This window comes from Mercurialis annua, linkage group LG5, assembly GCF_937616625.2.
Source record: "Mercurialis annua linkage group LG5, ddMerAnnu1.2, whole genome shotgun sequence".
Classification (NCBI taxonomy): Eukaryota; Viridiplantae; Streptophyta; class Magnoliopsida; order Malpighiales; family Euphorbiaceae; genus Mercurialis; species Mercurialis annua.
This window is the reverse complement of record NC_065574.1, coordinates 33,301,624-33,314,845: the sequence shown is the minus strand read 5'-3', so window position 1 is coordinate 33,314,845 and position 13,222 is coordinate 33,301,624. Positions and strand designations below refer to the sequence as shown.

At 34.3% G+C, this 13,222-nt stretch overlaps 2 non-coding genes and 1 pseudogene across 2 annotated transcripts; all 3 read right to left on the bottom strand.

The window, feature by feature from the left end:
• Positions 1 to 8,661: 8,661 nt before the first annotated feature.
• Positions 8,662 to 8,780, bottom strand: LOC126685112 (5S ribosomal RNA). Its single transcript, XR_007643264.1, has one exon. It is a non-coding gene; the product is annotated as a 5S ribosomal RNA (ribosomal RNA).
• Positions 8,781 to 9,010: 230 nt separating this feature from the next.
• On the bottom strand, positions 9,011 to 9,129 carry LOC126685120 (5S ribosomal RNA). The gene has a single exon (XR_007643272.1). It is a non-coding gene; the product is annotated as a 5S ribosomal RNA (ribosomal RNA).
• A 225-nt stretch (positions 9,130 to 9,354) lies between these two features.
• On the bottom strand, positions 9,355 to 9,473 carry LOC126685141 (5S ribosomal RNA; annotated as a pseudogene).
• Positions 9,474 to 13,222: the final 3,749 nt, after the last annotated feature.

Genomic DNA, 13,222 nt, shown 5'->3' with positions numbered 1-13,222 from the left:
CAACTAATCCTGGTTCGCCTCTGGAGCACGAACAATAGACGGGTCTAGACAAATAAAATAATTATTAAAACAGACCCTAACTCTAGAGAGTACTAGACACCACATAGGACTAGCACAAATAAAACGTCGGAATTAAATAATCCAAAACAACACAAAATTACCCAAAAGGTAATAAAGTCCAATTAATATAAGTCTATTGAGTTCTCGCTTAAAATCCAATTTATAAATATTATTTAATAATCTTTAAATAATAATTAATTTCCAAATAGTGGGTTAGCCGAGTTATCACAAACTACCAAGTTAACCTCACTTGTCGGGCGACCCAAGTCTAACCCGATTCAAAATGTTTATCAAATATAAACCCAAGTTTATATTTATAAATAAATTAACAAAATAATAATCCATTTTAAAAGCGGAACTCAATAACTTCAATTTCAAGTAACCCAAGTTACGACCCAAAAATCTAACCATTTTAAGTTCATAAAAGTTTAGGGACTAAATTATACTTTTGCCAATTAGGGACTAAATTGCACTTTAGCCAATTTGGTATCAAAAATCAATTTAATCACCTTTGTTTATAATTTAAACAAATAATAAGTCACCAACCAAAAATCCACTTAATTAAGTGTAAAAACATATTCAAGGGCTAATTTGTAATTTAGCCAATTTTATGTCAATTTGATATTCTTAAATAAATAAAATTACCCGAGTAATTATATTAGCCGAATAATAAATAGCTATCGTTTTCAACTTAATAATTATAAATCAAATTTAATTTCAGGTTATTATCAAACAAAAATAAAATCTAACTTAAAGGATCTAATTGATTCAAACATCACAAGCTAATGATCAAAGTGGCTTATTAGCCACCATCAACCTTAATTCAAAATAACCTCACTGCCGCCATAGCTAGGAAGAACAAATATGAATCTATTCCAAGAACAAACTTCCAAACTCAAAAACCAAGCAATCTATAACCTAAGATTTCAACCAACATCCGATTAAGCCTCAACTAGGATCCATAAACAATTAAAATGTTAACAGCTAAAGGAATATAGATTCGGCAAAAACAATCCAAGTGTGAACGATGGACAAAATGGAAACGATGGATCGTTACTCATCGAACGCTTAAACTACTAACAACCCAAGAGATTATGATCATAAACAAGTGAAATCATAAGCAATGGAAGGAAAAGAGTTCGGCAGTAAACATAACGCAAAACAGAAACACATATGCGTACAAAAACGATGAAGCGGGATTGATTAGAACGAGATCGATAGCGTACCGTTCAGCGAAACTTAGATAGGGAAACGTAGATACGTGAGTCTAGATTCTCTGAGATCAAACGAAATTGATTTCGATCTAGAAACGAACACACACGGATCAAAACATTGAAAGTTGTTTTAAAACTAAAAACTGAAATCAAACGCGACGATATGACGGCGGTGGCTCAAACGAAGGAAATAACGTACCGTTAAGCGAATACGAAAAAGAGAAACATAGAGAATCGAGTCCACAACGTCTGAGATCAAGCGGAATCAATTTCGATCTAAAAACGAGCAAGAACGATCAACAATACGGAATATCGTTCAAAGGTAAAATCTGGAAATTATAGGAATAATGAACACTTACTGAACAACGACCTTTGGAGGATGATTACGGCTTCAAAACTCAGTGAATGAACAAAAGAAAAACGGCTAGGGTTTGTTTGCAGCGTGATCTAGGTTTTTCGTCTAGAAAGCGTTTATAAATATCGAACGAATTTAGGTTAAAAACGAGCTGGAAGTTGGCGGCTCAATAAACTCCTAAGGGGAGTTGGAGTCTCGTACGAGACAGGCACAGTCTCGTACGAGACTGTGCGAGAAAGAAACTCAGGTCTCTTATGAGACCTGGGTTATCTCCCTTGGTTCAACCATCTGGTTGAACCAAGGTTAAAAGAACCTAAAACCCGAACCAAAACAAACCGGACCACCAACCGAACCATAAACCGAAAAATACCCAAAAAAATTTCGAAACTTATAAAATTAAATATCGAAATTTTACGGGGTATTACATCTTTTAAGTTATTTTTATTCGATAACAACTTGAATTTCATTATAATTTACAATTGATATATTGTAAACGGTATTTTTATAATCTAAATTAACATAATTACTCGGGTAATTATATTATATTCGAATATCAATTTGGCACGAAATTGGCTAAATTACAATTTAGCCCCTAAATATTTTTAAAAACTTATTTAAGTAAGTTTTTGATTAGTAACGTTACATTTTGTATTAATTATAAACAAAAGTGATTAATTTGATTTCGGATATCAAATTGGCTAAAGTACAGTTCAGTCCCTAATTTGCTAAAGTACAGTTTAGCCTCTAATTGGTTAAAGTACAATTTAGTCCCTAAACTTTTATAAACTTAAAATCGTTAGATTTTCGGGTTGTAACTTGGGTTACTTGAAATTGAAGTTATTGAGTTCCGCTTTTAAAATGGATTATTATTTTATTGAATTATTTTAAAAATATAAACTCAGGTTTATATTCGTTAAACGTTTTGAGTCGGGTTAGGCTTGGGTCACCCGACAAGTGAGGTTAGCTTGGTAGTTAATGATAACTCGGCTAACCCACTATTTAGAAATTTAATTATTATTTAAAGATTATTAAATAATATTTATAAATTGAATTTTAAAGCGAGAACTCAATAGACTTATATTAATTGGGCTTTACTACCTAATGGGTATTTTTGTGTGTTCTGGCTTGTGTTATTCCGACGTGTTATTCGTGCTAGTCCTATGTGGTGACTAGTACTCTTTAGAGTTAGGGTCTGTTTTTAATAATTATTTTATTTGTCTAGACCCGTCTATTGTTCGTGCTCCAGAGGCGAACCAGGATTAGTTGCTTGCCGGTTATCACGTGGATTAGCAAGCTGTGAGTTTGTACTTACTATTTACCGCTTTATTAAGTAAATTGTTATTTTAATATCTAATATATATATACTGTACGTATATTTCGAACTGTTTTTATATTATGGCTTCTAGTTGGAACATGCTACCTAATGGGCATCATTAGGACTGCATGCGCACCAATAATGATATGGGTAAGGTAATTATGGTAATGTGGTAACTCGGTGTGAGCATAGCTCTCGGGACCAAGTAGAGTAACTCGGTGTAGCTCAGCTCTCGGGACTCTGGTATAAGTGTGGTCAGTGGTAACTCGGTGTAGCTCAGCTCTCGGGACCAGACCTATTGGATTATGTTTACTATTTAGAATTGTGGATTAGGGTTCCAATTATTATTCGTAATATCGTAATTAAATGTTTTAAACAATTTTAAAGGTTTTCCACCTAATAAATGTAGATAGTGGTATAAACTCATCTCAGTATATCTGACCCCGTTGTTTTCCCAATTTTTCCCAGGGTTATGATCTGAGAGAGTCTGGTGATCTCCGCATTTACTTTTCCTCGGAGGTTCCATTTATTTTTGATAAACTGTCAAACCATTTTATTCTTAGACCGCAGTAGTTGACTAGGCGTCTTTATTTTATTTTAGTTGTTGTCGGATTGGTCCGACTGGATTATTATTGCTTTGGCATGTTATAATATTATTCAGAATTATTTATGTTAAACCGAATTAATATTATTATTGGAAAGCATGTTATTTTAATTGTTGAATATTATAACTGCTAGATTTAGGCTGAAGTCTCGGTTGCCCCGAGCATTGGTTTTCTGCAGGTTTATGTGTTATTATGTTAAATGAAAGGCTAGCTATGGATTTTGGTACTACATTACCCATACCCTAGCGCCGGTCGCGATTCATGAAAATGGGTCGTGACATTACGTTTGACTGGAATTTACCATTGGATTGTGATGTTGTTATGACTATTGCTTACATTGAATGGGTGTGTTGCCGTCGTCAAATTCAGACAGTTGTTGTATTACTCCATGTTGCTGCCGTTGTTCTTGCTTGATGTATCAAGTTGTTGATACGTGGAATTCATATCTTTAGCTTCCTTTTGGTTTAGGAGATGGATTATTGATAGATTAGTTGTTTGGTTGTTATCATTATTGTTGTTTATGCTTTTATTTGAATGAAGATGGGTTATTTGTTTGGTACCAGATCATTGATTTCAAATCTTGACTTGGTTGGTTTGTATATGACCCTTGGTCATTTGCCGTGCATGGAATTGAGCATGTAATTTTGTAACCTCTCATACCCTTGGCCTTTCAAAGAGTTTAAGTGTTGTAATTTTAAATTGGTGAAATTGGGATGTATGATTTTAAATTTTAAAGTTTCATTTATCGTTTCGAATAATTTAAATTGAAAACGATATTATTTTATAACCTAAATTTATATAATTACTAGGGTTATTATATTGATTTCGAATATCATTTTGGCATATCATTTTGGCTACATTACAATTTAGCCTTTGGACGTTTTTAAAACTTATTTCATTAAGTTTTTGGTTAGTAACTCAGGTTACTTGAAATTGAAGTTATTGAGTTCTGTTTTTTAAAACGGATTATTATTTTATTAAATTATTTGATAAATATAAACTCGGGTTTATATTTGATAAACGTTTTGAGTCGGGTTGGACTTGGGTCACTCGTCAAGTGAGGTTAGCTTAGAAGTTATCGGTAACTCGGCTAACCCACTTTTTGGAAATTGATTATTATTTAAGGATTATTTAAATAATATTTTCTAAATGAATTTTAAAGTAAAAACTCAATAGACTTGTATAAATTGGGCATTATTATTTATTGGATATTTTGTGCTGCTCTGGATTGTTTTACCCTATCGTGTTGTTTGTGCTACTCCTATGTGGTGTCTAGTACTCATTAGAATTAGGATCCGTTTTTAATTTATTATTTACATATTGTTAGACTCGTCGACTGTTCGTGCTCCGGAGACGAATCAGGATTAGTTGCTTGCCAGGTTATCACGTGGATTAGCAAGCACTGAGTTTGTACTTACTATTTACCGCTTTGTTAAGTAAATTGTTATTTTGATATATATGTATACTGTACGTATATTTTGAACTGTTTTTCCATTATGGCTATTAGTTGGAACATGCTATCTAATGGGCATCATTAGGACTGCGTGAGCACCGGTATTGATTTGGGTAAGGTATTTGTGTAAATGTGGTAACTCGGTGTGAGCATAGCTCTCGGGACCAGTAGAGTAACTCGGTGTAGTTCAGCTCTCGGGACTCTGTATATGGATTAAGTGTGGTCGGTGGTAACTCGGTGTAGCTCAACTCTCGGGACCAGGCCTATTGGATTAAGGATATATTTAGTATTGTGGATTAGGGTTCCAACTATTAATTGTAAGTTGTCATTAAATGTATTAAATGATTTTAATGGTTTTCCACTTGATTAATGTAAATAGTTGTATAAACTCATCTCAGTATATCTGACCCCGTGGTTTTTTCAATTTTTCCAGGGTTATGATTGGAGAGAGTCTGCAGATCTCCGTTCTTTACTTTCCTTGAAGGTTTCATTATCTTTATAAACTGTCAACTGTTTTATTCTTACACCGCAGTAGTAATTATGAGTCTTTATTATTATTTCAGTTGTTTGGCGGATTGGTCCGACTGGATTATTTATTGTCTAGGCATGTCACATTATTTACTCTGGTTTATGTTATGCCATATTTAAAATTCAGTGTTGGATGAGCATGCTATATATAATGTTGGATATTATAAATTGCTAGAATTAGGCTGAAGTCTCGGTTGCCACCGAGCATTGGTTTTCGTGCAGGTTTATTGGAATTGTATGTTATTTATAAGGCTAGCTACGGGTGTTGGTACTACATTACCCATGCCCTAACCCCGGTCGCGATTCATGAAAATGGGTCGTGACACTAGTACTCTTTAGAGATAGGGTTTGTTTTTAGTTATTATTTATACCTTGTTTAGACTCATCGGCCGTTCATGCTTCGTAGACGCACCAGGATTAGATTGCTTGCCAGGTTATCACGTGGATTAGCAAGCAGTAAGTTTATATCTCAATTTACCGCTTTATTAAGTAAACTATATATTTTGTGTGTATATTGTATAAATATCTTTCGAATTGTTTTTCAACTATATGGATTTGATTTTGAACAGGCTACTCAATGGAAATCATCGGGACTGCGTGCACACCGGTATTAATGACCATATGGTATTGTGGTAGGTTAGAGATACGTCTCACCTTAGTGAGGGCACCGATGGAAGATACGTCTCGTCGGACTCACATATTTATTAGGTGACAATCGGGGAACAGTTATACAGATACATCTAACCAACATGACAAATGGATTTAGAATTGTGGTTTAGGATTTCGATGATTATCCATAATGAATAATTGTTTTATTAATATTTTAAAGGTTTTCTAACTTAATAAATGTAAATGGTTATGTGAACTCATCTCAGTATATCTGACCTTGTTGTTTTCCAAAATTTTCCAGGTTTATGATTTGAGCGTTTGGTTGATCCTTGTATCTTCATTCTTCTTAGGTTTTTTTTTTCAGAATAAATAGTCAAACTGTTTTAATCTCTTAAACCACAGTATTAGTACTAGATTGTTTTCTATCTTAGACATATAGTTATGTTTTAAACTATTTTGTTGAGTGATCCAACTGTTATTTTATTTCTATTGGCATGTACTCTGTTTATGGTATTTCTATATATTGCCATACTTTTGGAGTTTTTAATTCAAGAAAAGCATACTTTGAATATGTGTTGCTTTTATATATTGCTAGACTAGGCTGAAGTCTCGGTTGCCCCGAGCATGTGGTTTTATACAGTTACATTGTTTTAAATGTATATTGTTGGTTATGCGAAAGGCGAGCTACGGTTTTTGGTACAATCATACCCATACCCTAGCGCTGGTCGCGATCTATGAAAATGGGTCGTGACAAAGTTGATATGAGAGCTTTTGTTTCAAACCAAGGCTTTTTATATGTTATGTGTTTATTTTTTTGGCATGATAAGTGGTTAATGAATCCTAAGAACTAATACAGAATTAGGATTCGAGTCATGTCTTTGAAACGTCATCTTTTGTTTTCAAAATTTTCTGCGTACTCCTATAGGAATGTCAGGAGTGAGTTGTGTGATTTAATTGATATATGCATGTATAAGTTGTTGTTTTCACTTGGGTGATCACTTGTACGCACTCAAATTATAAGCCTGGAAAATTGGGAAAACAACATGGTCATATATACTAAGATGAGTTCATAATGCTATTTACATTTATTAAGTTTAAAATCCTTAAAACAAATCATTTTACACTAATATACTTAAGATTATTGAAATACAGTATTGAAATGATACCAGCGTAAGTATGACGTATCATGCTGAACCCAGAGTGGACAGGAACAAATCCTCGTCATATACCAGCGTAAGCAAGATATTATTATGCCGATCCCAGAGTACTTACCGGTGCACACAGTCTCGATACAATCCTATCGAGTAGCTTGTCCAATCCAAATCCATAATCGGTTCAAACAGTTCGAAACAGTTTATATACTAAAATAATTGTGCTGCTTAATAAAGCGGTAAATAACACTACAAACTCACTGCTTGCGTATCCACGTGAATCTTGGCAAATAGCCTAAACCAGCTCCGGCTCCAAAGCACGAACAGTCGACGAGTCTAGAAACAAAGCTTAAGTTAAAAACAAATCATCCCCTAACAATAAGAATACTAGACACCACATAGGACTAGCATCTCAAACCACAACCAAGGTATAAGCCCAAGCACAACATCCGTACAAATACATTCCATATTCAAATTAATACCAGACTCGAACAATAATTTAAGCATAATTGAGTTCCCGTTAAAAATATAATCCGGAATACTTATATAACTTAGTTTAAAACTTTGAAACCAAGTGAAAATCCCAGAGTTGTGAATTTGCCTTCAAGCTTAATCTCACATGTCGGACGACTCAAGTCTAACCCGACCCAATTATATGACAGAGTAATAGCCAATGTTAAATCTAAAACTTTTAAACCAAAACATTATTCATTTGAAAACCATGGAACTCAATATAGCTTAACAACAAGGCAACACTTATACAATATGCTCAAAACTAGCCCTAGTTGGCCAAACCACCCAGAGTAGACACCAGCATGCCAAATCACTTAAAATGATTCCAACAACATGTATACATATCTAAAGCATAAGCTCATATATGAACCAATTAATCAAACCAACAATCATTCATCGCATAGAATTTCTAATCTTATAATCAACAAACATGAAACGTTTGCCCAACAAGTTTAAACAATACCAACATACCAAAGTCATACAAACAACCCCAAAAATGTTTATCGGCAGCAATAATATCCTCAAACAATAACAACAACAAACCAATGTATAATTAAGTATTTTAAGCCAACAATCCAACCATAGGTTCAACTTCGAAGTTCTGATGGGATCCAGTGCATTAGTGCTGGTATAATCGCACCCGTCACACCTTGCACGATCATCGTAAATATCTGCTGCCTTGCAACTCATTCAACCAAAATAAAGACTATCTTTAAAAGTACATTTTGGTCCCTGAACGTTTTCCATATTTCCCATTTAGTCCCTGCATTGCAATTCATCGGTGCTCGTTACTCGTTCTGTCTATGTCTCGGCAATAATACTAAAAAATACAGGCGCGGACCGAAAAAATGCAAAAAACAGGTGCAACACGAGGACTTCCTAGGAGGTCACCCATCCTAGTACTGATCTCGCCCAAGCACGTTTAGCTTGGGAGTTTTGATGGGATCCGGTGCATTAGTGCTGGTATGATCGCATCCTTCACACCCTGCAGGATCATCGTATATATCTGCTGCCTTGCAACTCAATCAACCAAAATAATAACTATCATTAAAAGTACGTTTTTGTCCCTGAAATTTTTCCATATTTCCCGTTCTGTCCCTGCGTTGCAATTCATCGGTGCTCTTTACTCGTTACTCGTTTTGTTTATGTTTCGGCAATGATAATAATAATAAAAAATTACAGGCGCGGACCGCAAAAATGCAAAAGAGGGGTGCAACACGAGGACTTCCCAGGAGGTCACCAATAGTAGTACTGCTCTCACCCAAGCACGTTTAACTTCAGAGCTCTGATGGGATCCGGTGCCTTAGTGCTAGTATGATCGCACACGTCGCACCTTGCACGATCATCATATATATCTGCTGCCTTGCAATTCATTCAACCAAAATAAAAACTATCTTTAAAAGCACGTTTTGGTCCCTAAACGTTTTCCATATTTCCCGTTTAGCCCTACATTGCAATTCATCGGTGCTCGTTACTCGTTACTCGTTCTGTTTATGTCTCGACAATAATAATAATAAAAAATGCAGGGGCGGACAACAAAAATGCAAAAAAGGGGTGGAACAAGAGGACTTTCTAGGAGGTCACCCATCCTAGTACTGCTCTTTCCCAAGCACGTTTAACTTCGGAGTTTTGATGGGATACGGTGCATTTATGCTGGTATAATCGCACCCGTCGTACCTTTCACGATCATCATATATGTCTGCTGCCTTACAACTGATTCAACCAAAATAACAACAATCTTCATAAGCACGTTTTGGTCCCTGAACGTTTTCCATATTTCCCGTTTAGTCCCTGCATTGCAATTTATCAGTGCTCGTTACTTGTTACTCGTTCTGTTTATTTCTCGGTGATGATATGTAAAACTAAAAAACCATATGCGAATACTTGATACCTTTCAAAATCAAAACGTTACTCGTTACTCGTTCTATTTATAGGCCCCAAAGTGAAAAAAAAACGACAGGCGTATTGCGAGGCGCGAGGGCCAAACGCACATGCCGTCGTGCCTTTTGAAAAGACACAAAACACCCCGCGGCGCGTTGCGAGGCGCGATGGCCCAATGTGCCTCCAATGTGCTCCGAGTCTGATCCAACGGTGAACTCTTTCTCGTGCACAGCATATTCAAAAATGAGCACGATCCAACGGTGCAATTGGGAGATATGGATGTTTTATCAAGACATGTCAGATTCAGAAGGTACACGAACACACTATTGATTATAAACCTGATACAAATCAAATCACTGTCTAAAATCACACGGCACATGCGACCCATACAAGATACAACTCAAACCCCAATCATAGTATCACACTTGCTAAGTCCACCATTAACAATCCAAAACTAAGTCGGAAAAACAACAAAACCATGACAAAAAAACGCGGGATATTACAATCTCCCCAACTTATATAAAATTCGTCCTCGAATTTAACGTAACACAACCCACGTAAAACATATGATACAACTATATGTTGTCTGAAAAAAAACACACGTAACAAACATGAAAACACATAATATGACACCCAAAGTAATCAACGAAAACAATTATAACAATTCTGCATAATGAACTCTATCTCCCAAGTAACCAACCTAAACTGTAACCATAGGAATTCCGTATTTAACGATCTATGCACTTGCATAATAAAAAAAATCAACAGGTTGTTCCTAGAACAATAACTAAAAATCACGACTTTCATAAACCGAACAATCTTAAAAGGTCATAAAAGCCTTAATGCTAACTTCCACTTAACATAAAATGATAACGCCATTTCTAGGTGAAACCAAACGAACGAATACAAATTCTCCTGCATAAAGTTCGACTGAAATACTTGGGATAAATAAGAACGAACTCGAATCTCCATATAAAGCTCGACTGAAATACTTAGGATAAATAAGAACGAACCTTGAATCTCTTTCAATGATAACTCTAATCAAAATTTCAACCCAGAGAAAGTTAACACAAGACAAAACACTCCGAAAATATATGAGGTATTACATTCTCCTCAACCTAAGAAAAATTCAACCTCGAATTTAAAATAAGAAACTGATTCGCAGTTTAAACGGTCACAACACACATATTGTGCAAAATTCCGATTCTAACAACTTGGTGCTCCAACGACCACTCCATCAACACAAATGTGAACAATCAAAAATTATCCAACGAAGTTGGTTTCCAAAACTAGCTTGAATCTTAAAATTTTCGAAACTCATATCATCAAAGTTCAAGAACAATCCTGAAGCTCAAATTCTAGTTCTTACAAAAACCACACTATATAATACCATTAACTTTGCGAATTATAAAACACAAAAACTCACACCGTTATTCAAAAGAAAATGTGAACTTATCTCATGGTAACGAAATCTCCAGATTATAACAAACAATTTCAATCACAATGATTCCTTTAATCATCCCATAAGTAGTACACAACTTACACTTATAATTACCAAACCTCAAAATTGATTAACACTTAAGTCAAAGATAATTCGAACATCCAAAATTATTCCAGCAATATATGTAACCTCAAATCCTAACAATAGATCGCCTAGATCAAATTCACAATTAACTAGGTCATTGGTTATATTCAAAGTCAGACTTATAGGAAAATAAAATTTCCAAAACACAAAAATTATATATTAATATTTTCCACTTCAAAAAAAAATGTTAACATCTTATACCTTCTTTTTATTTTCCAAAACAAAATGCTTCTACTGTTGGAAAACCTCCAGTTTATAAACACCTCCATTTTTAAAATATTTGTATTTGAATTCACCGTTACACCATAGTTTTAAATAAACGTACAAATTTATGAAATCGTTCAACTCACAAGTATATTATTTTTTTTAAAATTAACCTTTATAAATTTCCTCACTTTCTCAAAAAGGAAAAATCTGCAAATAAGAATCTCTTCGTTTACAAATAATTTTATATCGATATATCAAAACTGTTTGGACATAAATCGAATTTGTAAACAAAATTTATTTAAAATTTTAAGTGTAAATACACACGTGGAGCATAACCATATTTCTCAATCCAACACTATCTCAAGTCATAAACCGTTAGCTAACACAAATCCTCCCAATCAAAACTTAACATTTTACCGCACTTACCCCAACTATATCTTGAGTGCAACCTTATATTCATAGCTATAATTTATGAAACACAAATACTCTAACAATATAAAACCAACCATTACAATGCAACTGTCCTTAATTCACTACAGCCATCACAGAGTATTTGTCTAGCTACCTTTCAGTAAAAATTTCAAAACCAATTGAAATCCATCCTCTTTATAATTACATTTATCACATAGTGACTGGCGATTTTGTTTCAAATTTTTTTTCTCAAAAGACTTTACTGATAAAATCCACTTTACATAATTGTGCGCCAGGGTGATGATACCTCTCATTCCCAAAGAGTTGCATCCAACTCTAATCATCTATATGCACGTGATGCATGTACTATTATGAATGTATTAATTATTAATTTCTCTTTTATTTAGTGAACATACTCAATGCTCAATACAATTTCCTATTCGTGACATTCAAAATGCATATTCATGATATATCTAGGCACAACTACGTGATAAAAACATTTCAAATACTTTCACAAATTTCATTTGAAATCAATTTCTCGATAAAACATCTGCTAGATGTTACACTCTGTGAGACGTGAACTCGATAGCCTCAAAATATCATTTCAAATTTCGTACTCTCACCTACCAAATCATATGATACTAATATAATAATTCAAACCGATAAATCCTTCAACATCTCTCATGAATAAAATAATACTCTATTAAACTCCAAAACAAGATGAAACTTAACTTAAGGAAAACAATACATCACATATGCTTATACAAAAACTTACCATCAATTCCTGCATCACATCGTCCAACTTGATGAAAAGAACTAGCATTATAAGATACACCGATCTATCTCCTCGTTTAAGAATTTCCAAAATATATTGTTCCTTGATAGTCAAAAACCACCAACCGTTTCAAACAGCACTTTACTCCTCTCGATATTGAAACCCAAAATATCTCGATCCGTAAAACAATATACTAACACCAGTCTAACCTCAAACTAAAACTAAAGCAATACAGGCCTAAGCGAAGTTTGACTCACAAATCAAAAGCCAACATCAAGGTTAAGTCAAAGAACGCATGAAAGAAATTATCTCCCGTGCTACCCAGCACGACGAGATAAAATAAACTCAACCAACATACACCAAACAAACTTGCGAGGTATACAACGCAAATTAAAACAAAAATATTACGAATTCTACAAATAATAAACCACTCAAACATGCCATTAACCACAATTAATCCAAACTTATTTAAAGGAAAATACAAAGCATGCTACAACACACTGCTATTTGTCGTAACAAGAACAACAAGTAATATGTCATCGATCAAAATACGCATCGAA